This window comes from Phacochoerus africanus, chromosome 16 (genome assembly GCF_016906955.1).
Source record: "Phacochoerus africanus isolate WHEZ1 chromosome 16, ROS_Pafr_v1, whole genome shotgun sequence".
NCBI classification, from domain to species: Eukaryota; Metazoa; Chordata; class Mammalia; order Artiodactyla; family Suidae; genus Phacochoerus; species Phacochoerus africanus.
Genome location: NC_062559.1, coordinates 23,606,046 through 23,631,792, shown reverse-complemented (window position 1 = coordinate 23,631,792; position 25,747 = coordinate 23,606,046). Strand labels below are relative to the sequence as shown.

Genomic DNA, 25,747 nt, shown 5'->3' with positions numbered 1-25,747 from the left:
AAGATATGGATCAGTTTTAAGACATGCTCCAATAGAGAAACACTAAAGTGATCAAACGAATTTTAAAATCTGGGAAATGTGGTAGCTGCTTTCTCCTATGAGCATTTCTAGTACACAGTACATTCTCTATTTTAATATTTATCTGTCTTTCTGACTGTAAGGAATATGAACTTGCCCCATGAAACTTGGGTCAGATAGAAAGCATGTTACCTTCTTTTGAAAAATCAAAATAAATCTTGCTCTGAAATTTCTTGTCAACATGTTTGATATTTAATTACTAGAGCGATCTTCCTTGAGGTTGTTCCTCTTTACCCGGGGACATTATCCTATGTCATCATGGAGGAAAGGATTCTTGACCTGAGTTCATTCTAGTTGCTTAATCGTCATGCCCATTGCTCAAGCCCATGTGACCTATTGTAAAGAAGGCTTTTGCTTGTGTAGAATTTTTCCTCCATGGTCATCTCAGCCCTGGAAGCCTTCTCCACAGCTCAAAAGACCACAGCAATAGAGATTGAGCCACTAGCCACATATATACATTCCTTATCAGAGCTCCTGCCACCTACTGAGATTCTTAATGGGAATAAGACCCAAGTCCCTACCCCTGTCAGGAAATCGCCTCTAGGTCTCAGTCACCCCCAACTTCAATTGCAACCAATAAGCTCTACCCACTTCCCTTCTGTGATAATCTAGTATAATCTTCCTCATTGGGCCTGAATCCAGAACAGCTTAACTTTCTTTCTGAAGAGTTCTGTTTGTGTTTATTGAGCAGATAAGGGGTAGTTGCAATATAGAAGGAGAATAGATCTCATTTTTTTGGGGTGCGAGATAGAAAAGATTATTTATTTTAACCATAGTGAAAACTAAAGAGAATTTTAAACAACAATCAAGATTGACCAGTTCGTTTGATGTGTATGTCTCAAGCATAGGAGCTATGTTTATCCTCAGCACTCAATATGGTGCTACTATATGTTATCAATCAATCAACATTGGATCAATGAGCTGAGTGTATTGTAGATTACTATCCTTGTCTTCTAGAGAAATACTGGCTTTAAGAACTTTTAGGTGTATTACAGTGTAAAACTAGTTGAATATAACTAAAAAAATCTCTGCTCTCCAACCATGCCATTTCAATGAATTCTCCTTCAGAGACAGAAGGAATACTGGTTGTCAAAGATGCTAAATTGGAATCTTAAAATGCTGAGATCTAAAATAGAGTTCAGCTCTCCTTTTTACCCCTGAGAAGTCATTCCATCTCTTTGTGCCACTGTGTCTATTCACATAATGTGAAATTAGTAAAGTGTTCTGAATTTAGATAGAAAGTACATACTGTTTGCTGAGGGCACAGAAATATCTTTGAAAGTGAAACATTTGATGTGTACACAGATACTTGTACTTTGCTTTTGTTGCATATTTAGCAGTGAGTTTATATCACTGATAAATATCAAGAACATTTCATGGGAGAGCAAGGAAGTACCTTGGTTACCGCAGAGTCACCAGAGTACACTTCAAAGCCTGTGTGATTTTACTACCTCTTTAAAATTCTCTCATTTAAAGTGTTATTTTAAGCCAACTTTCAATCTTATAACTAAGGCCCTGTGCTACTGCTTTTTATTCCTTTGCCACCTAATAAACATTTACCACCAGACCACTAGAGATAACTTCTAGGACTTCTTATAGCACAAATTAGAGAAAAGGGCCTAAACTCGAGAGACTAAAATGATCTGTGAAGTTTTGCTTATTTGGCATATATTTATCAAGATATCTTGGGCAAGAAGCTATAGCAGGTTCTGATGAAGATGATGATTTATCAGTAACTACTACCCTCCAGAAGATGATTATTTCTAGAAGTGGGAACAACACAAACACACAAATAATTGTAATTCAGGACATAAGGTGGTGAATACTATAAGAGGAACAGAGTTCAAAGAGGTAGTAACAACTCTCTCAGCTAGAGGAATTGGGTGTTTCAGCTTAGAAGAACCACTGTACTATGGCTTAGAGAATGAGCTACATACCTTTAGGACAAAGGACGACCAGAAGGGAATGTGTTCTAAATGCAAGGGATGTCTTGAGCAAAGACAAACACACTCAGGCCACAGCAGTCAAATCAGCTCTCCCAAACAATAGCAAAGATTCTTATTTTATCATATTGCCTATTTGGGTATATTAAGAGTGTGTATTTCATTGGACTAATGGAAGATATTATCATGAAACATTCTCTATATTTACTCCTTCATATATATTCAAAATTTGACCAACAAAATATTTTAAGAAAAAAATAGTACTTTCTGAGTTTTCTTTGGTCACTTTTTTCTTGTTAAAGTACGTTCTTCATTCAGAAGAGCTATTGTGTCAGTCAGCATTCTTCAGGGACGCAGAACCAATAGGGTGTGTGTGTGTGAACGTGTGTGCATGTGTTCATCTACACATACGCATATATGGGTATATAACATACAGTCAGCTCTCCACATCCACAGATAAGGAGAGCCAACTGTATTCATCGTACTACAACATTTTACATAAGGGACTTGAGTATCCATGTATTTCGGTATCTTTGGGGACTCCTGGAGCCAGTCCTCCACAGATACTGAGGAATGACTGTATATGTATATCTATTCACATGCACACACACACACACACACCACACTTCACATTGGTTGAAGAGAGAGAGATTTATTTTAAAGGATTTGGTCATACAGTTGTAAGGGTTGGCAAGTCTGATACTTAGAGGGCTGGCAGGTAGGCTGGACATTTTGGCAAGAGTTGGTGTGGTAGCCTTGAATCTGAAGTTAGCCTAGTGGCAGAGTTTCTTTTTTTTTCAGGGGACTTTAGTTTTTTTCTCTTAAGGTCTTCAACCAGTTGGGTGAATCCCCACCCACGTTATGAAGGGTTATCTGCTTTACTCAAAGTCTACTGATTTAAATGATAATCACATCTGAAAAATACCTTCATAGCAACATCTGGGCTGATGTTTGGTGAAACAACTGGATACTAGAGCCTAGACAAGTTCAAGTGTGAAGTTAATCATCATAGTAACCTCGATTCATGAAAATGACACAACGAAAAGAGGAAAAACAATGTCTTGTTTGTTTTTGTAGTTCATTGTAGTTTTGTAAACATTTTTGTGCATATAATTATATATTTTTTAAAACCCTGCGAGGAAAGAAGGAAGCATATTGCTATCAACAGTTTCTAAATGATGAATCTGAGGCACAGAAAAATTTAGATCTTGAAGGCTACCTAGCTAGAAGTGGCATAGTTGGTGTCAGAATTGGAACTAATGTCTTCTGACTCATTATCTAATGATATTTCCATTGCACCATCCATCTACTAGGATCCAATCCAAATTCCTGTAACATTTATTATCTGTAACACTCTCTTGACACTTGGTTAAATATACCTTTATTGTCATATGTTTTTTCCAACTAAATTCTAAGATGTGCCTTATTATCTCCTACATATAATTGAATATCGATACAATTAAAGCGTGATCTCCGCTACCAATCCTATTTATGCTTGGTAACAATTTGTTTATATAGCTTGTGGTGATAGACTCCTTGAATTAGTTTTCAAGACATGTGGATGAGGCTGTGTTGCAATGTGTTTTATAAGGCTGGCAAGTCTGAAGGGCCCAAATTCTCTGTATTAAGAAAGCCTTGAGTTGTGTGAACATGGGCAAGTTACTCAACTTCTTCAAGGTCTAATTTCTTAATATGTAAAATAGAGACCCTCAAGAATGTGTTCTATGAATAGAAAGTACATTGTGACATGTATAACAGGTATGAATAGCTCCATTACACTCAAGGTACAAAAGACATCATGGTTCTTTATTTCCTACATAAGGCCATTTCCAAATCACATTTTGTAAGGTCAGTATTAAGTCCAATATAAGTTATTAACGGAGGTTATCCTCATTCGAGCTTACAAAATCCCTGGGGCTTACATATTCTTAGGAAGACGTGGGAGGGCCTGCCTGGCTCTTGGTCAAGAGGGATGGCTATTTTCCCCCTTGGCTCCATTTGGTTGCTGTATACAGGGACACTGCATACAGCTTTCATAGACATGGATGGCAGCTAAGTCTTCTAAACACTCAACAATAGTTGAGTACTGTTTCTTTGCCATGCACTGGAGCGGGCCTCCTTGGGTGAGCTGACCAATGTATACTTGCAATATTCCTCTCTGCTGACTCCTTAGCCAAAAACATCTTACTTGAGATGCTCAAGAAGCAGCATTTAAGGCCAGTTCTCACAGGTATTGACACATTAGTTCTAATAAAAGAAATCATTATCTCCAGAATGCTGAGTCCAAGCACTTGATGAAATCTGCAGACCTCGCCGTGTTTCAATCAGGGAGCAACCTCCAGGGTTAGGCTGCTATGCCAAAGCCTCTATTTTCATGTCCTTTGGGATTCCAGTGTTGGCTGAAGGCTTTGAAATGAGTCAATAACTCTAATTCTGAGGATAAGGGGAAACTAGATTTCAAAGGCATTATTATTATTCTTTGATGGATAACATTCTTTTTTTTTTTTTGGTTTTTTTGCTTTTTCTTGGGCCGCTCCCGTGGCACATGGAGGTTCCCAGGCTAGGGGTCTAATCGGAGCTGTAGCCACCGGCCTACGCCAGAGCCACAGCAACGCGGGATCCAAGCCGCGTCTGCAACCTACACCACAGCTCACGGCAACGCCGGATCGTTAACCCACTGAGCAAGGGCAGGGACCGAACCCGCAACCTCATGGTTCCTAGTCGGATTCGTTAACCACTGCGCCACGATGGGAACTCCCTGATGAATAACATTCTTTGGTGACATTATTCTTTGGTGAAAACCCAATAGAAAAAAAATCAAAATATTGATCAGTTTCTCAGTAAATCACACTTGGGGCATAGGCAAATCACTTAGCATATAATAATTGCTCAACATATGTTGCTTTTTATCACTATTTGGAAGACTGTACATGCATATTGATTATGCACCAATGAACCTTCTTTATCTGGAGAAGCAAAGGGTATAGAGGAAAGATGCTGACTTTTGGATTCACACAGCTTGTGTGTTGATTCTTGGCTCTGCTGCTTATTACCTCTGGGCACTTAGGTGACTTCCCTCACCCAGCCTGTGTTTCTTCTGTAAAATTAATTGTGCAAGTTAAATGCATATAATCTATATAGCCTTAGGCTTTACCTGACAGGATATATAAATAGTTCATATTTAAAATAATATCCCAAATCTTCAGGCTTTGCGCCCATAGCTGCTTGACCAGTAGAAAATTGAGTTTTGGGAGTCAGCCCTTCTCATTAATTTAATTCTTTCCCAAAGGCCCTGTGGGTGAGGTTTGCCTGCAGTCACTTTGTTCTCATGTCCTGTGCCCTGCCTCCCAGCCTGCTGCTCTTGTGCTTTGCTCCCTCTCTAGACAGTAGGAAAACGCCTTTAGAGTCTCATGATGAGAGATATTTCAAGTTAGGTCCCTACAACCAGATCTGCAGGAAGGTTCCACCCATAGCACACACACACTTGGTGGGGGGTAATGTCAGGGAAGGTCGTGTGCTCCTGCTGCCGCATCCATGGCTCCCTTTGACATTCAGACAAACTACTGGCTTAGACCTGCTCATCCATACCTTCTCATAACTTCTGAGGTCCCTGCTTCCAGGCCAGCCTCCTTCGAGGAATCCAATGCCCTAGAGTGCTTTGTGGATGCCTGAACACAGTGTGTGGACCAGGTTTGAGTTCTCTCCTGTAGATATCCTGGGCCCATGCAAAGCAAGATGTGCAGCTGGGCATCTATGTCAGTCTTTAGGAGCATTTTTGTGATGGTCACAAATCCCCTGGAACATTTTGTAACAAGAAGTTGTCTTATCAGGCACAAATAGAGGACCTCATGGTCTGCTCCATCCTTGACCTTGGTCCAAAATATTCCTTAAAACAACTAGCATCTGCCACATAGTAAGCTCTCAGTAATTTAAATTACTCTCTGACTTCTTTGCTTTAGAACAAGTAAATGTATTTGCTAGAGAGCTGACTATAAAACATATTTTATCTTTATTCCAAGCAAACTGTTTTACAGTAATAAAATCTGAGACCCAAAGTCCTCTGGTAAACAGAACATCTGAGGACTTGAGAGCTTGCTATGGATGTTGTAAGCATGACTGGCTTAATCAGAAAAATTATTAGTGGAATGTATAATAGTTACCTGGGAAGTCAATGTACTATACCATGGTGGGGGCATTTCAGCTTGAACCCCAACAAACATGGGATTTTCACCAAAAATGGAGCTGAATAAAACTGGCTTCTTGAGTGCTGTGTGACAGAGACATAAAGGGTAAGACACTATAGGTAGGAGTATAAGGCCAAGCAAATAGTTAAAAGTCTTCCACACAGTTTACAAGAAAAGCAGGAAGCCTACTGTTTGAAAACTATATTGCAGAGAAATAAAGCCTCTATAAAGCTTATATTTAGATGAACTTTGATCTTTGCCAATGTAAGGAGTAAGCACTGTTTATTAATCCCTATAAGGCACTGAAGAAGCCACAATTCAAACGGAACAATGTGGGGTTAGACATTCTGGGAAAACAAAATGGTTAGTGAAACTGAGACAGTACAGAAAGAGTGGTCCAGATCTGACCAAGCCTGAGACTATTCCTTTTGTCCCTCTGGCTTAAGGATTCTCACAAAATCTTTAAGGAAGAGGATCTGGAAACTGATTTTAAAAAATAATTATATAATGTTTATAGATATATTATGAGCTTTTTATATAGTAACTTGCTTTATCTTTAAAACAATCATATGAAATGCTTTTGGCACCATTTTATAGATAAAGTAACTGAGGCATAATTTGCCTAAAAGCACAGAGCCAGAATTGAAAATAAGTTCATTTTTATTAAGCAAAGTTATCATATAACCTGATAATTCTACTTCTAGGACCTAGTAGTTCCATTCCAAGAGAAATGAATGTGTATGTCACATAAACATGTGTGCACTAACGTTCAAAGCACTATTATTCATAGTAGTCAAAATGTAGAAATAATTCAAATGCCTGTGGAGTATGAATGGATGAAGAAAATGTGGTATATGTACAATGGAATATTAGTGAGCCACAAAAAGTAGTGAAGTACTGATATACACTACAACGTGGATGAAACTTGAAAACATTATGCTAAGTGAAAAAAGCCAATAGCAAAGATCCCATATGATATTCCATTTATGTGAAATGTCCAAAACAGGCAAATCTGTAGAGATAGAAAATACATTAGTGGTGAGAGAAATGAGGAATGGGGGTGGGGTGGGGAGGTAACAGTTTCTCAAAAAAAAAATAATAATAATCAAGATCTGGGCTTTCAGCTCCTGGGCTAAGCCATAATTTTTTTCTTTTCTTTTTTCTTTTTTCTTTTTTGCAGTGCCCACAGCATGCAGAAGTTCCTGGGTCAGGGATCTAATTAATCCATGACATAGCAGTGACCCAAGTCAGAGCAGCGACAATACCGGATCCTTAACCCACCAAGCCTCCAGGGAACTCCCAAAAATATGCATGGGGAAATAGTTGGGTGAAAAGAGTCCCTTAAGGAGCCTGGCTTAATGAGACTCAATGATAAATGAAGGGGTAACATGTTGTTACAGAGGTTTCAACATCTGTTTGCTATGACTATTCTTATACTTTCCCATATGATAAACCAAGTCTACCATTGTCTCATTGCTACTGGACATCACAGAAAAAGCTGAGAATAAAGTGTCAGAGTAGGATATTCCAGAAGAGTCTCATTAAATTGTTGCTCTGTTTAACTCAGTTCACCTTTCAAAAATGTCCAACTAGAACTGCAAACTTAATTTCTCAAGGACGCTATAAAAAATTAATAAACAGAAGCATCAGTGAAATAGAGATGGAAGACCAGAAAGAGGAGCTCTCATGCCTTGTGGCAATAGCCCAGCTGGAAGAAGAAAGACTCCTTCTCTCCTGGCAAGGATTCAGGCAATAAAAAGCCATGGACTGTTTACTAGAGCCCTCCCAAATTCCTGTCCCCCTTCTTTTATTTTATAAAGGGGGACAGGAAGTTGGGAGGGCTCTAGTTAAACAGTTCGTGTGGTGTGAGGACTTGCCCATGGCTTGTTGGTTGCAGACCCTGAATTGCAGTTCTTTTCTGATCCCAAACAAACCCATCTTTGCTGGAGGAATATCTGGCAGAAATATTTGTTTCAAGTTAACAAAGCGATTTTCAAGCTGTGAGAAAATGTCAGCGAAATAAATGGGGTACAGACACTTGAGAGCTGAAAAGCCAAATAGTTTGCTGTTTTTGCCTTTGTCAAAAAATCTCACCATTCATTTCTGATAGGAACTAATAAACAGGTGTTAAGGCAAGGCCTCCTGCTGGCCCTTTACTAAGTGGATTGGAAGCCTATGCTCAGTGCTTTGCCTAGCATGTGCAAACTTTCTAAAATTACCTAGACACTCTGCTCTTTGATGATAATGGCCTCAGTTTGGTTGTAAATAACCCTCTCATCATTACCACAGGCCACTTTAATTGACATGGGTTTCATGTAAGCAGCCATTAATCAGAAATGATAATGTGAAAAGTCATACACCCTCTCTTTGTCCCTGTTTTTCTGAGAAGAGGATTTCATTCCTCTGGTCTCAATTCCAAAGCTTTCAAGGGCTTTTCTTTGGAAACTTGATTGTATCTATGGCAATTATAATAATTTTTTTAAGTGCCCACAACTGCACATTCCTTAGGAAGCAAATCTCCAAATTCTCTTGTCATTCTTACCCACCAGATGGTGCTACTTCCTTACATTTCCTACTTCTGTAGTAACTTTTTATTGGTTTAAGTACCCTGTATTAATATTCAAACTTGTAGACTTCCGTTATTGGAGACTCAGAATGTAATAAGGAATTTTGTAAATGGAAACCTGTCAGTTGTAGTTGAAAAGCCAGTTGCAGCACTTTCAGATGTTTAACTTTGAAGTCACTCTTGGTGTATTTAAACCAGAAGTAAGGCCAAGGTCATGGGCAAGCCGTGGTGATAGAACTCATGCAATCAGCAGAAACTCCACCCTTCCACTTGTGTGGTGGCTTATTCCTCACAGGTGTGAGAGCAGATGTGTTCTTATTCCATGAATACTGCTTCATTAAAACACACACACAAAAATTACCTATAAATGATCTCAGAGCTGTAATTTAGCCTTTAATAAAGCTTTGTAACAATCTTGCAATGTTCTTCCTCAATCGCAAAATGTAAAGCAGTCTCTAAAACAAGGATAATAATATTTACCCTGAATTTAAAAGCAACTTTGGAAATGGAAGAGCTTAAGGTAGGAGGAGGCAGGTGGCTGGATTGCGTAAATCACGTTCATGGGGGCGGTGGCAGAGGCAGAGCAAATATTCCGTCTGCTTTTCTGCATTTCCTGGCCACCTTGTGATTAGATGGATCCAAAGTTCTGACCAGTGAAGTACTAGTGGATGTAAATGTATTGTTTGCTGTCAAAGGTAGTCAAAAGCTGGAGGTCCCTGATGGCTCAGTGGGATAAGGATCCGGCATTGTCACAGCTGTGGCTCTGGCTTGGGTTCTGTCCTTGGCTACGGAACTTTCACATGGTGTGGGCATGCCCTCCCCGCCCCCCCTCCCCAAAAGGAGGTAGTCAAAAGCCATTGCAAGTGGCTAGATTCTCTCCTCCCCTAACAGAACACCCGAGGAGACTGCATGCTCAGGCTGGTACAGCTACAAGATGTTGGCATCTCCACTAGCCTGGGCCTCTGAATCACTGTGTGGAGAGAAAGTCTGCCAACTCATGTGGGAGATATAATGTGAGCAAAAATAAAACTTGTTGTGTTAAGCTACTCAGATTTGTGGGTTGATCATAACCCTTGAGTACATGCCCCGAATAATGCCAGATTTCTCTCTGCAAGGATATTCTGCTCTCATGTCTTTCCTGAACAATACATAACTTGATTCTGTTTCAGATTATTTGCCTCTGGGCTCTTGTTAGAAAATGCAATCTGCATGTTAGAAGTCAAACTGTATTCATCTATATTACATATTGTGTTGGAATCTTTGAATTTCATTTTCTTGTCTTTGCAAGAATTAACTACAAAAATATCAAGAGAAGGCATTTTGGTATGAGTTTGGTAGAGAATTAGTTGAAATCCTAATGATATCATTTTATAATTAGTGTTACACAAAACTTTATAAGCATCAGTTATCTCTTTTCTAAAATAGGACTGATGACAGTACCAATGGTCAGAAGTGTGATGTGAGGATTGGTTAAATTATACAATAAATACACGTTTGAGTAATTTAAAAAATAGATAATATAATTTTCTTTTTTGCTTTTCTGAACTCATGACTTTTACCTTGGTGTTAAGAAAGCTTCCATCTGTGAAGGATGAATCTAAAATTTTTTATATGAGGAATAAAATAAATTAAAATTCTGTTTCTTACATATACATTTGGATTGTGTAATAAGACAACAGCCATGTAGGCTTGGAGGACTCAACTTAGCCATTCACTGGGGATGGAGAGATGTTACCCCTTCTACCTGTCACTGCCAGCCAGGCTCTCTCTGGGATAAAACACACTCCTTGCAAACTAAGGGTAATTATGGGAAGAAGAGGACAGTAAGAGAGTCAAGAAAGCAGAGGTCTCTCTGCAGTTTTCTTTCTCTGGGTTTTGTCTCCAGCCTAAAGCTGAGAAATCTTTAAGTGGAGAGGAACCCATTTACCCTTCTACTCACATTTGAGGCTGTGGGAGGAAGCAAACATGCAAGCTGACATATACCAATATGCAGCACAGGCACATAAAATGAAAGGTGGAAGAAGGCCTGGAGACTGAGGTTTCCTGCATTGCCTTTGGTCCTACTTGGGATAGACCGACACCAAGAAATTGAGCATCAGGCTGGAGAGCAACATCCTGGTGGATAAATCATTTTTCACTAGAAGCTGAAAGAGGCAAAGGACATTACACTCCCCTGATCCTTCTCTGCCACCATGAGGATGTATAAGCTTTCCCACGTACTCCTGCATAAAAGGACACCATCCTTAGGGAGATAGGTAGAAAAATGGAGGTGAACATATGACACTGAGCAATTTTATTTTACAGAAAAGAAATTATACTTTTTTAAAGGTTGGATTGGATTAAATTTAGATGGAATTGGACAGTTAATTTTTTCTCCTATTCAGATATAGGGATTCAAATTGAAGACCAAAATAATTGTAGACAACATTATATGTAATTTGCATAAAGTAATAAAGACATTCATAAATAAACAAACACATATGTAAAATATATAACATAGTATGACTTAAATTTATGACCCTGCTATATACATAAAGTAATGAACACAGTGCTCATAACAAGTGCTTAATATGTTTTAATGTTCAGTTAAAACCGCCCGTCGGAGCCTCCTGGTGGTCTGGTGGTTACAATTTGGCACTTTTACTGCTGCAGCCCAGGTTCAATCCCTGGTCTGGGAACTGAGCTCCCACATCAAGCCGCTGCATGCTGCAGCCAAAAAAACCCCCCAAAACTTCCAGTTTGCATGGCATCTCTTCTTGGATATTTAAGAAGCATATAAAATTTAGTATAGTATGTTAAAGAACTCTTGACTGCTCACAATTCTGATTTATTCTCTGCCTTTTCCAATTCAATAAATGGCTTCACAGGTCAGCAAATTCCCTCAGTCTTTGAGTTTTTCCTTTTCTTTTATCTCCACATCTAATCCAGCAGGAAATCTTGTTGGCTTTCTTATTAAGTATGTAATGAATCTATTCCTTTCTCTCTGGCTTTTTATCTAAACTAAATCAAAACCAACTGTATTTTTGCATTAAACTTCCTAACAGTCCCCCATGCATTCTATGTTTCTACCAGAAGCCAAGGCAATCTTTTAAAAATATGAAAGAAATCTTGTCAATCCTCTGCTCAAAAAACCTTTGAAACCCATCACCTTCATCAACAAAGCCTTGCCTGAGGTGGTCACTGCCTGCCTCTCTCTCACCGCTTTCCTCCTTCCTCCCACAGCTCAAACCATTTCTCAATTGTGCCAGGACTTTTGCATGTGTTCCTTGTGTCTGGAATTTTCTTCCTCTGGATCTCTGGAAGACTAGCTCCGTTGTAATCTGCAGAGCTCATCTCCAACATCACTTTAGAAAGAGTTGCCTATCTTACTTATTCTTTATCAAATGTTTATCTCCATTATAATATTTATCACAATCTACAACTATTTTCATTTTTAAATTCTGCTTACCTGTTTGTTGTCCTTGTTCCCTCAGTAAACTCCCTTCATCATCCGGTACCATTTGCTATACATAGACGGGTTCAATAAATATTTGCTGAAAGAAGGAAGAAGAAGGAAGGAAGGAAAGAAGAAAGGAAGGAAGATTAACAAATGCAGAGTTCCCATTGTGGCTCAGTGGTAACAAACCTGACTAGCATCTGTGAGGACCCAAGTTTGATCCCTGGCTTTGCTCAGTGGGTTAAGGATCCGGTGCTGCCATGAGTTGTTGTGTAGGTCGAAGACATGGCTCGGATCCTGTGTCACTGTGACCGTGATATAGGCTGGCAACTGCAGCTCCTCAATGACCCCTAGCCTGGGAACCTCCAGGTGGGTGCTGTGGGTACGGCCCTAAAAAGCAAAAACAAGTGAATCCTCCCAAATCCAATCATTAATAAAGTTCATTAAAATGAATGTAACATATCTTAACCTACTTTCTGCTATATAAGTCAATAATAAAACTTTTTTTTTTCAAATTTTTAAATTAAATTTTTTTTTTTTTTTTTTGCTTTTCAGAGCCGCGTTCTCGGCCTATGGAGGTTCCCAGGCTAGGGTTTGAATTGAAGATGTAGCCACCAGCCTTGCACCACAGCCACAGCAGTGCAGGATCTGAGCCGAGTCTGACCTGCACCACAGCTCACAGCACCTCCAGATCCCTGATGCACTGAGCGAGGCCAGGGATCAAACCTGCATCCTCATGGATACCAGTCAGATTCGTTTCCACTGAGCCATGAGGGGAACTCCCTTATTCTTTATAGTAGAATTACCATTATTAGTTTTTTTATAATCATTGAATATTCTGAACTGATTTCACAAGAAATTTTATTAGTCTTGATTATTAAATTGTTTTACCAAATTTGAAACACAATTCATAGTGTTAGTCATCACTAGTACTATATTGTAGTGCTAGTCATCAAATAATTCCAGCTTTCTGGTCCCTTTTTTGGTTGGGTGGGGCCAAGTGACTAGTTCCAGCTAGTGAGTAGTGAGTTGTGATGGAAGTGATGTGTGTCATTCCCAGACTAGAGCGTATAATTACTGATACATGTTCTTTCAAAGATTTCTTTCTTTCTGCCATGAGTTCACCAGATAAAGTTGTAGTCTTTATGTTGGTGTTTTTTTGTTTTGTTTTGTTTTATTTTGTTTCAGTATTTGTTCTTTAAACACTTAAGCATTTCCCCCAATTATTACATTTTGATGAATATATATAACATTTATTTTGTGAAGCTACTACTTAAACATATCTTGGAAATCTATTTTTATCAACTCTTCATCATTCATTTATTGACTCAACAAACATCCCCTCTATATCAGGCATGCTTCTATGCTCTTGGGATACTTCAGACCATGATATTCACCCCTTTGAAGCTTGCATTCTAGAGTTGTAGAGATGGACAAGTACATTGTCTAGTATGTTCTAAGGTAATCAATGCCGTGGGAAAGAGACAAGGTAAGAGAGACTCAGAAGTCAGGGGTTTGGAGGAGGTGGTCAGGGTAGGGCTCACTGGGAGAGTGAAGCACAAGCGAAGTCTTGAGGGAGGCGTCAGACTGGGTGGAGAGAGCTCCAAGCTGGAGTCAATTAGCAAGAGCAGTGATTCTCAATGTTCTGGTCTTAAGACTCTTGTACTCTTCAAATTTATTGAGCTTTTGTTTTACATTTGACATTTTAGATCCCTTGAAATGGTTATGGGGACTTACAGAGATCCCTGGGGCATCCTTTGAGAACTGCTGAGCTGGAGCAAAGGCCCTGAGGGAGGCACACGTCCTGTTGTAGGGACTGCAAGTGTAACCCTGTGACTAAAGAGTGATCCAGGGGACAGTCAGGAGAGGAAGTCAGAGAGATAGCTGTGTCCAAATCACGTGGGGCCTTCCAGAATAATGCAAAACCTTAAATTTTACTCTGAGGGACATGGGACATCAGTTAAGAGCTTTGAGCACCGGATGGGTATGATCCGATTTAAGGTTTTAAGAGGACACTATGGTTGCCAAGTTGCAGCTAGACTGGAAGAAGCAAGAGTATAAATTGGGAGACTTGTGAGAGGCTATTGCAATAGTTCAGAGGAGGCAGCCACATTTATCAGTTAACTCTAAATACAACAGTAGGTTCATTACAAACTCCTTTCATATTGTTAAAGTGATGATACTTCTCTCTAATTCACTTTCAGTGTGTTCTTCTCTTCCCCTCACAGCCTTAAGTAAACACGTTTTTTCTTAATTACACATTTCCTTTAATTTTCTTATTAAACGACAGTTCTGAAAAAAACCCACTTATTTTCATAGCTCCTTTTTAGCTAATATTTTCAATTTCTTGCTATTTTATCAGTAAGCTCATTTTTCTACATCTTTTCAAACATATAATACTTTGAAAAGCAATTATGAATTCTTATGTTAACATTTTTGTTAATCACTTTTTATTTATTCATTTTGGCTCCATGTTTTTTGTTCCTTTTGTTCTTTTTATCAGATGTGTTTTTCTACAATGAATGTCTTGCATTTTAATTCATTTGAATGACTTCAATTCTTTCTTTGACTTCAATTCCAAAATGATTTTTTTCTGAATACATTTTTTTTGGGTACATGAATTCATTATAAAGTAAAAATAGAGGTTTCTTTTCTTTTGGTACTTAAAAAGTCAAATAAGTCTATCATCTGTTATGATTTGGTTAGAATGCAGTCACTCTGTTTCTCTGCATTTAAAAAAATTCTTTCTAATGTACTATTTGTCCATTTCAAATCTCAGTGTCATTTTGAAGCATAATTTATTATGCAGCATTGTCTTCTATCTCTTTCATCCTCCAGATTGTAAATTTAAAGACAGTCTTTACTAATCTTCTTTTATCCATCACTCATTTCCGGTCCCTTGTTGGCTCATTAGGATGTGATCAATTTAGTCACTTATTTATATTATTTCCCATTCACTTCTGGTTTCCATACTGAGACACTTGAAAAAAATTTATTAAACCTATTCAAAACATTTAAAAAATTTTTTTAAAAATTAAGGTATAACTGATATACAGCATTATATTAATTTCAGATATACAACATAATGATTCAATATTTGAATTTATTTCCAGATGATCTCTACCATAAGTCTAGTTAACTATCCATCACCATGCATGGTTACAAAAATTTTTTCTCATGACAAGAACTTTTAAGATTTACTTTCTTAGGAGTTCCTGTCATGGTGCAGTGGAAGCGAATCCAACTAGTAACCATGAGGTTGCAGGTTCGATCCCTGGCCTCACTCAGTAGGTTAAGGATCTGGCATTGCTGTGACCTGTGGTGTAGGTCACAGACGCGGCTCGGATCTTGCGTTGCTATGGCTGTGGTGTAGGCCGGCAGCTGTAGCTCCCATTAGACTCCTAGCCTGGGAACCTCCATATGAAAAAAGATTTACTTTCTTAGCAGCTTTCAAATATGCAATACAGTTAATATATTAACTATGGTTGCTATGCTGTATGGTATATCCTGTGACTTATTTAGTCTATAGCTGGAAGTTTTGTACCGTGTGATTCCCTTTACCCATTTCTCCCAATTCCTTTCTCCCACCCCCAAATCTGGCAACCACCCATCTGTTCTCTGTATCTATGAACTTGCTTTTTTTTTTTTTTTAGATTCCTCATATAAGTGAGCTCCTACCAGTTAACTCTAGCTCTGTTTGATTTATTTTACTTAGAACAACCTACTCAAGATGCATTCATGTTGTCACAAATGGCAAGATTTCACTTTTTATGGCTAAATAATATTTCATTATATATATATATTTTTTTTTTTTTTTCTTTATCCATGTATGCGTCAATGGACACTTAGGTTGTTTCCATATCTTGGCTGTTGTAAATAATGCTTCAGTGAACTTGGCAGTGTATGTGTCTTTTTGAGTTAGTGTTTTTTTTTTTTCCTTCAGATAAATACCCAGAAGTGGAATTGCTGTATGATGTGATAGTCCTATTTTTAACTTTTGAGGAACCTCCATACTGTTTTCCATGTACACCAATTTACATTCCCACCATTAGTGCGCAAGAGTTCCTTTTTCTCTACATCCTCGCCAACACTTGCTATTTCCTGTCTTTTTAATAATAGTCATTTTAACAGGTGTCAGGTGGTATTTCATTGTAATTTTGATTTACACTTCCCAATAATTTATGATGTTAAGAAACTTTTTTGTGTGCCTATGGCCTTCTTTATATCTTCTTTGGAAAAATATCTGTTCATATCCTCTGTACATCTTAAAATCAGATTGTTTGTTTCTTTGTCACTGAGTTGTGTGAGTTTTGGATATTAATACTCGATCCCTTATATGATTTGCAAATATTTTCTCCCATTAAGTCGTTCAGTCGGTTGCCTTCTAATTGGTCGATAGTGTTATTTGCTGTGCAGAAGCTTTAGTTTTGATGTAGTCCCACTTCTTTATTTTTGCTTTTGTTGCTTTTACTTTTAGTATCAAGTCCAAAAAAAATCATTGCCAAGATAATGTCAGGGAGCTTACTACTTATGTTTTCTTCTAAGAGTTTTATGGTTTCAGGTCTTGCTTTCAAGTCTTTAATCCATTTTGAGTTAATTTCTTGTGTATGGTATAAGATAGTGATCCAATTTCATTCTTTTGCATGTGGCTGTTTGGTTTGCCCAACACCATTTATTGAAGAGACTGTTTCTTCCACATTGAATATTCTTGACACCTTTCTCATAAATTAATTTAATATATATGAATGGGTTTATTTCTGGGCTCTCTATTCTGTTCCAACAATCTATGTGTCCAAAACTACTGTTTCTTAAATTTAAGTGGACTTGAGAGGGGTTGAGGGTGGCTTTGGTAGTTATTAATCCAGAAAAGGAATTTTGCGTATTCTGTATAAATGGACCTTAACATTCTCTTAAAAATAGATGAAACATTTCAGTGTGCTCATTAGCTTGAACCAAAGATTATATGGTGGCTTCCTTCTCACAAGGAGAAAAAGTAAAAAAGTACAAATTGGCTTATTGAAGATGACTAACAATTCTCCAGCTAAATTAAATATAAAAAATACCCTACTCTTATTTCTAAGCTTTTAACAAACTCTCATATATAAAAAGTAAAGTTAATAAATCAAATTACCATATCTACTGATGTCACCAATTTTATTACACATTTTTATTTTATAAATTTTAAAATATTTTTTTGGCAATTTCATTTTCCTCCATTTTGTAGGCTAAGTAGAAAGTACTTTCATGATTTCCCTGGTGGTGTAGTGGTTAGGGACTTTATATTGTCATTGCTGTGACTTTCAAAATACTTTGAAACTTCTTTTCTGTTGTCTATTTTACTCCAGTAGCATCCTCTCCCTCTTGCTCTCCCAAAGGAAGAGAAGAATGATCATCAATGGCAGATAGAACCAGGTCCAAAAACCAGCTTCATACTCAGTAGATAATACTAAACCTTTTTCTCAGGCTTTCTGGTGCTCCACACATTCAGAGACTTTTCTCAAATGCTGCTGCAAATGGCATTATTTTGTTCTTTTTTATGGCTAATTAGTATTCCATTGTGTATATGTATACCACATCTTCTCAATCCATCCATCTGTCAATGGACATTTAGGTTGTTTCCATCCAATATGGATGGAATTAGACATTCTCATACTAAGTGAAGTAAGTCAGAAGAGAAAGAGAAATACCATACGATATTACTTTTATGTGGAATCTAAAATATGGCACAAGTGAACCTATCTACAGAGCAGACACAAACTTGTGGACATAGAGAAGAGACTTATAGTTGCCAAGGAGGAGGAGGAGGAAGAGGGATGGACTGGGAGTTTGGGTTCGTAGATGCAAACTACTGCATTTGGAGCAGATAAGCATATCCAATCACTTGTGATAGAACATGATGCATGGTATTATGAGAAAAAGAATGTTTATATATGTGTATATATATATATATACACATATATATGTGTGTGTATATATATATATATATATATACATACGTGTGTGTGTGTATAAATATATATATATATATATATATATAAAGCTGGGTCACTTTGCTGTACAGCAGAAATTGACAGAACATTGAAAATCAACTATAATAAAAAAAATTGAGGTTTTTGTTTTGTTTTGTTTTGTTTTCAGGGCTGCATTTGCAGCAGATGGAAGTTCCCAGGCTGGGGTTAAATCAGAGCTACAGCTGCCAGCCTACACCACAGCTACAGCAATGTCAGACCCAAGCCACATCTGTGACCCACAGCACAGCTCATGGCAATGCCAGATCCTTAACCCAGTGAGTGAGGCCAGGGATCGAATCCACATCCTCATGGATGCTACTCTGGTTCTTAACCTGCTGAGCCACAAAGGAAATTCCAAGATTGAGGATTAAAAGGTGTACTACTAATAATCACCTACAACAATGGATACAACTGGGACTGTCCTTAGATCACCAAAATGTCTGGTCACCCTGTAGACATGTATTAGGGAAGCATTTTTTTTTTTAATTATTTTAAGGCCACACTCATGGCATATGGAAGTTCCCGGGCCAGGGATTGAATCCCAGCTGCAGCTGCAACCTATGCCACAGCTGCAGCAACAGCAGATCCTTTAACTCACTCTGCTGGGCTGACCAGGCATTGAATCTGTGCTTCCTCAGTGACCTGAACCACTGTAGATGGATTCCTAACCCACTGCACCACAGCAGGAACTCCTGAAGGGAAAGAAATTTCCAGAATAGTATGATAGAAACACTTTTTTATTTTTTCTAGGCCTCTTTTCTTATCACCTTCCAGAAGAGGAGTGAGTTTGCTGATTGATGAGTTTGGGAGAAGAAACTGAGCATGTAATCTGCAAGTATAACCACTGCCAAAGCAACCAATGTAATACTTGAGCTTCCAAAAATAAAGATTTCCCCAGATGCTTATTGCAGAAGTGTCTGATATTATATAAAATGATAATTTTTTGCTTGATAATTCTAATTTTAAATGTCCATATGGAGTTTTAGTACATTACATTTAAAAACATCTCTCTCTTCACTACAGCTCCCTCTACTGGAAATCTTTTCATAATCTTCAGGTAGAAAGGTTTTTTTGTGTTTTTGTTTTTGCTTGCTAGGGCCACATCTTTGGCATATGGAAATTCCTGGGCTAGGGGCTGAATTGGAGCTTCAGCTGCCACAGCCACAGCAATGCTGGATCCGATCTGCACCTGGGACCTACACCACAGCTCATGGCAATGCTGGATCCTTAACCCACTGAGTGAGCAGGGATTGAACCCACATCTCCATGGATACTAGTTGGGTTCTTAACCCACTGAGCCACAACAGGAACTCCATAAAGTTCTTTTTAAAGGAAAGCTTTCTTCTCATTTTTAAATATGATCAAAAGATGTTTCTCTGTTTCTAAGAATCCTCTTTTAATAAAATTTAAACTTAGCTCTTGTCTTTTTGCATCCATTAACAGTGTTTTAATTAGATAATAAATCAAGTTCAATCTACTTTATTTTGTGTATTCTTGAACTACATTTATTATTCATCTAAAATTTAAAATCTGACTCAAATTGTGGAGCCCAAGTTGGGAAATTTTTGTTTTGTTTCATCTTTTAAAAGCTTCCCTATAACAGAGTGCATCTTGAGTATATGTCACTTTTGAGCAATCTATAGATCTTTTCATGGAACTGAATCTTTACTTTTCAAGACCAAAACAAAAAGTACTAAAGGCAAAGCTCAATATTAACAAATGCTTATTTTCAACTACTTGAAAAAAATAAGATGGCTTAATAAATAAAGATGCAGTACCATTCCAAATATAATATATCTTTTATATTGTGAAACATCTACAGTAATATACCAATGCATCAGCTAGCATTACTCCTATCTCTTAAATCTGTCAAAAATGAACCTGCTAGTATTTTAGGACCAAAAGACATCAAGCTCCACAAGCCTGATTATTTACTATGACTCTAAATCTAGGGTGTTTTTTTTCCCTTTAGCTCTTCAGTAGTAATTTCAATATATAAAAGTTTCTTGAGAAGGATCCTACCCTCCTAGCTGAAGGATATCTAGGGATTGAGTGCATCCCCAGAGATGAGGACACAGAGACCACACTCGAGTCTAAGGAAGAATGTTTCCTTCACTAAATCCATCTACTCATAACCCCCTTCACTATCTTTAAACTGCTCTAGTGAAGGTCTTAGCATCTAATGGCCTCAGCAAGTCATCTTTTCTTGGCTCTCTTCTCCCACAGCTCATTGCCTTCCTTCCATGCCTGTGGTCCCTTATCCTGGGGTGCACTGTCCTGTCCTCCCAATTCTCCCATGGCTCTGTTTTTTTTACTTCTGTTATTGCATATTTTCTTTCCTTCTTCAAGTTTGAGGTGATTCTCAAAATTTTCCACTTTCATCTTTTCTCTGTAGATATTTTCCTCTTTATGTCAACCATCTCCTCAACACAGAAGATTCCCAGTTCCACACTTGTAGAAAAATTCCTGATTGTCTGCTAGACTTTTCCACCTTGAGATATCTATGCCACGCAAAGCAATGTTTGTTACCATCTGTACAGGCCCTTTGTCTCTCTTCCTCAATACGTTTCTTCTTGCTATTCCCTCCATTTGGACTCCCTTTACAATTTCAGCCTGTTCAAATTCTGCTTAACTTAAAGCCTCAAATATCACTTCCAGCTCGAGGCTTATCCAGATTTCTTAACCACATTGATGTTGTCATGTTTTGAACTCAGGTGGTACTCTGAGTATGTCTAATTTATGGAACTGATTTTACTCCATAAAATTTGTAAGTAGGTTATATATCTTTATACCATAGTTGCTGCTGGATAGAAATACATCTGACCTATATGTTAATCTTATATCTAGCCACCTATGAAACTTTCCTATTATATCAAATCATTTTGAAATTTTGAGTTTTCTACCTAAGCAATAATGTTATCTGAATATTGCCATTACTTTCTCCTTTCCAATTCTTAAACCTATAAAAGAAGGGAAGTGGGTAAATGGAATTATTCTATTGTAATGTTATTATATAGGTGAAAATGTGAATTGGGAAGTGAGAATTGAAAAATGGGAAGTAGAAATTGTCAAGTATGAACGATGAATGTACAAATATCAACAATATTGACAGTGAATGGACATTGGTAAGTAACTACATTGTTAGTCCTAGAGCCATTTGCAACATAATAAAAAGAGGTATAACTAAGAAGCCAGTGGATAAGATAAAATGGGACAACAAAGAAATTTTCAGTTAACCCAAAAGAAAGCAAGAAAAGCAAATAAGATTAACAAAAAAGAAGATACAAAATGAAAATAAGTAGAAATGTTACACACTTAAAATCAACTATACTAACAATTACATTATGTTCAGAAAGACTAAACACACCAATTAAAAGGCAGCCATTGTCAAGCTGGATTAAAAAAGGAAAGCTCAACTAGATGCTGCCTATATGAGAAACATTTTAAATACGAAGACAGGGTGGAAACAAAAGATGGGAAAATATAACTATGAAAACAGTAAGCATAAGAAAGCTACAGTAGCTAATTTAATATTAAAATAGATTTCCTGACAAAGAGTTTTATAAAAGATATAGAGGGATATTATATAACATAAAAAAGGCAATGACCCAGGAGTACATAGCAATCCAGAAGATGTATCATGATTTATAATAAGAAATGTATATTTGATTTTCTTCTCCTGTCAGTTATAGAGTTCCAAAAACCTTTGAAACTTCCTGTGTGGAGAGCAAGATAGGTGTCTTTTGTTATGTTAATGAAGTCACTTCTGATTGGAACCTGAAGTTGAGGGCTGGTTGCCAGGAAAACCAACCACATGTTTAGAGGGTTGGCACTGGGTTGGCACTTTCAGCTCCACTCCTCTTTAGAAAGCAGTTCTCAAGGCTTCAGCTTAGTGTGAATCCTAAGTTAATAATGTGTTATAATGAACTTAGTGGTTATTGATTTCATCATATGTAAAAAATAGATTTCTCTGAGAGACATCACAAGATTTATTATCTCATTGAATGAAAAGAATGAAATCCCCAATTATATATATAATATCTAATATATATATATTTAGAACCATTTTAATTGGTTCACATTTCAGTTGAAGAACATATATAACAAAAAGCGTGGTAAAACCATGTCATTCTCACTTTTGAGACTGTCCTTGGCAGACCTGAAAGTGAGACCCATGGAACTCTGAATGCTATTGGCAAAATGATGTCCCTCTCCCAAACCTTCTCACTACAAAGCATTTGGGATACCAATGACAAATAGAAGGCTGTAATTGAAACTAAGGATTTACTTCCCTTTAAAACTCTATCAGAACACTTTGCTTCATGCCTTTAGCATATAAAGCCCAAACGCCCAGGTTATTTTTATCACTTGTATTTTCCTCTCTATACCCTCTCATAGAGTCAAATTCACATCACTACCTGACCTGGCACACCTGTCCATTATATCCTCTGCAATTCAAAATCTGTAATCAAGAAAATCCCCTAGACCATACATCTTTTTTCTGAATGGTGTCTTTGCTTTCTTGATATGAGAGAAAACTAGCTGTCCTCTGTTTCCCCTGAAGCATGTTTTTAAAGTTTATTTTTTAATTGTGGTAAACATACCATGCATAAACTTATCATTTTAATGATTTTTTTTAAATATACAGTTCAGTGACATTACGTATGTTCACATTGTTGTGCAATGTCTGCTATCCATCCCCAGGACTTTTTTCCCCTGCAGCCCTCCTGACTGATGGTTATTTTCTCTCTCACCTGTTATTTCTCATGGGACAGGGAAAGAGCAAGTGTCTCCTTATTCCTGTTTGCATCACTGCCTTTCCACTGGACAATCCCAATTTAGCAAAGCGCATGGCATCAGATTAAGCTGATCAGACCAGCTTTCTCAAATGTGCATTATCCACAGATCCCTAGTTACAATGACCAGATTTTAGCACTTTGGTCACTTGTTATAGAGTTAAATTCAAAGTTCAATAAAAAGTTGATTTTTTTCTTTTTCTTTTGGCTTAAATCCATTAGGAACATATCTGCCAAGAGAGAAGGAAGGTGTTTCACTTCTTCTCCATTGTCTTTCTCCCAAATGGCAGGCTGCTACTGGACACTTCAGGGTAGAAGAGGGAATGTGAGTGGCTTCAGGGAGAAGCAGGAAATTTTTACTTGACAGGTATCAATCTATAATTGGCTCTTTAAAACCAAATTTTGTCTTGTGAGGGCTTTCATGGCAAAAACAAGAGAAAAAGTTAAAAGACAATAAGAAGCTGGGAATATATTTCATACTATTTGATGGAAATACATACTATATTTCATAATATACTTAAACTCCTTATTGATCACATATGTATATTGTTTCTTTTTTGTTGTTGTTGTCTTTTTGCTATTTCCTGGGCCGCTCCCGCGGCATATGGAGGTTCCCAGGCTAGGGGTCCAATCGGAGCTGCTGACACCGGCCTACGCCAGAGCCACAGCAACGTGGGATCTGAGCCGTGTCTGCAACCTACACCACAGCTCACGGCAACGCTGGATCGTTAACCCACTGAGCAAGGGCAGGGATCGAACCCTCAATTTCATGGTTCCTAGTCGGATTCTTTAACCACTGCGCCACGACGGGAACTCCATATGTATATTGTTTCTAGCTTTTATCACAAATATAGCTCCCATGAACACGATTTTATCTATAACATTTTACCCATTTAAATAGACTTAGTTTTTAAAGAAGTTTTCATAGCAACATTGAACAGAAAGTACAGAGTTTTTATACAAGCCCTGCTGCCAATAAGCACATCCTCCCCAACTATCAATATCTGCATCAGAATGGTATATTTGTCACAATCAATGAACTTAGACTGATGCATCATTATTACCCAAAGTCTATAGTTTACATTAGGGTAAACTCATGATGTTGTACATTCTATGGGTTTTGAAGAATGCCTGATGACACGAATGTACTATTATAGCATCCTGTAGAATAGTTTCGCTGCCTTACAAATCCTCCATACGCTTCCAGTTTACCCCTTCCTCCCTCCTAACTCCTGGAAACCACTGTCTTTTTACCATTTCCATTGCGTTTTCCAGAAAGTCATATACTTGGAATACTTTTCAGATTTTTTTTTTCACTTAGTAATATGCACTGAAGTTTCTTCCATGTCTTTTCATGGCTTGATAGCTCATTTCTTTTTAAGGCTGAATAATATTCTATTGTCTGAATGTACCACAGTTTACTCATCCATTCACCTATTGAAGGACCTCTTGGTGGCTTCCAACTTTCTGGCAATTATGAATAAAGCTGCTATAAACATATTTGTGAAGGATTTTTTGTGATCATAAGTAAAGTTATTTGGGTAAATACCAAGGAGCACATTTTCTGTATCATGTTGTTAAGAGTATATTCAGTTTTGTGAGAAACTGCCATACTGTCTTCCAAGGTAGTGATATCATTTTGCATTCCTACCAGCAGTAGATAAGAGTTTCTGCTACTTTACATCCTCACTAGTATTTGGTGTTGCAAGTGTCCCAGATTTTGGCCAGTCTCATAAGTGTACAGTGGTATCTCATTGTTTTCTTTCACATTTCCCTGATGACATTTGATTTGAAGCATCTTTTTGTATGCTTCCTTGTCATCTGTATATCTTCTTTAAGGAGGTGTCTAGTCATATCTTTTGCTAATTTATTCATTGGGTTGTTCATTTTCCTATGCTGAGTTTTGAGAGGTTTTTTTTTTTGGCAAATTTTGGATAATAAATTTTTATCATGTGTCTTGCAAAAGTTTTCTCCTAGTTTTTAGCTTGTCTTCTCATTCTCTTGATATTGTTTTTCATAGAGCAAATATTTTTAATTTTCATGAGTCCAGCTTATCACATCTTTCATGGATCATCCTTTGGTATACTTAAAAAGCCATTGTCATGCCCAAGGACATCAAGATTTTCTCCTATGTTATCTTCTTGGAATTTCATCATTTTGCACCTTACATTTAGGTATCTATAAATCTTTGCAATGTGTAGAGTTACATTAATTTTACCACCATATCCCTGTACCTGGCTCTCTTCATGAAACATATCAGATACTCAACAAAGATTTGTTGAGCAGGAGTTCCCATTGTGACTCAGTGGGTTAAGAACCTGACATAGTTTCTGTGACATGCAGGTTTGACCCCTAGCCTTGTTCAGTGGATTAAAGATCCAGCATGGCCGAAAACTGTGGTGTAGTTCGCAGATATGGCTTGGATTCAGAGTTGCTCTGGCTGTGGCATAGGCCAGCAGCTGCAGCTCTGATTCCACCTCTAGCCTGGGAACTTCCATATGCAATGGGTGCAGCCATAAAAAGGAAAAAAAAAAAAGGATTTGTTGAACGAAATACCGAGAGTGTGTATGTTTGGATATGTATGTATATATGTTATGAGTCAGAAAATTTAAATCTAGTTTTATATTCTTTATAATAAAAAGGGCAAGGAAATAGAGTAAAATTTCAGCATCATGGAGAATAATTCATTATATTTACAAATTTCTATAATTCATAATGCATAATTTTGTTACT

General features: G+C 37.6%; 1 long non-coding RNA gene and 1 pseudogene across 1 annotated transcript in view; one reads left to right on the top strand and one right to left on the bottom strand.

Moving 5' to 3' along the window:
* LOC125117243 (uncharacterized) overlaps positions 1–19,107 on the top strand; it is a 51,234-nt gene extending 32,127 nt beyond the window's left edge. Inside the window, exon 4 of the long non-coding RNA XR_007132555.1 lies at positions 18,969–19,107. This is a non-coding gene — a long non-coding RNA (uncharacterized LOC125117243). The remainder of the gene's footprint in view (positions 1–18,968) is intronic.
* Positions 17,547–17,733, bottom strand: LOC125117822 (uncharacterized; annotated as a pseudogene).
* Positions 19,108–25,747: the final 6,640 nt, after the last annotated feature.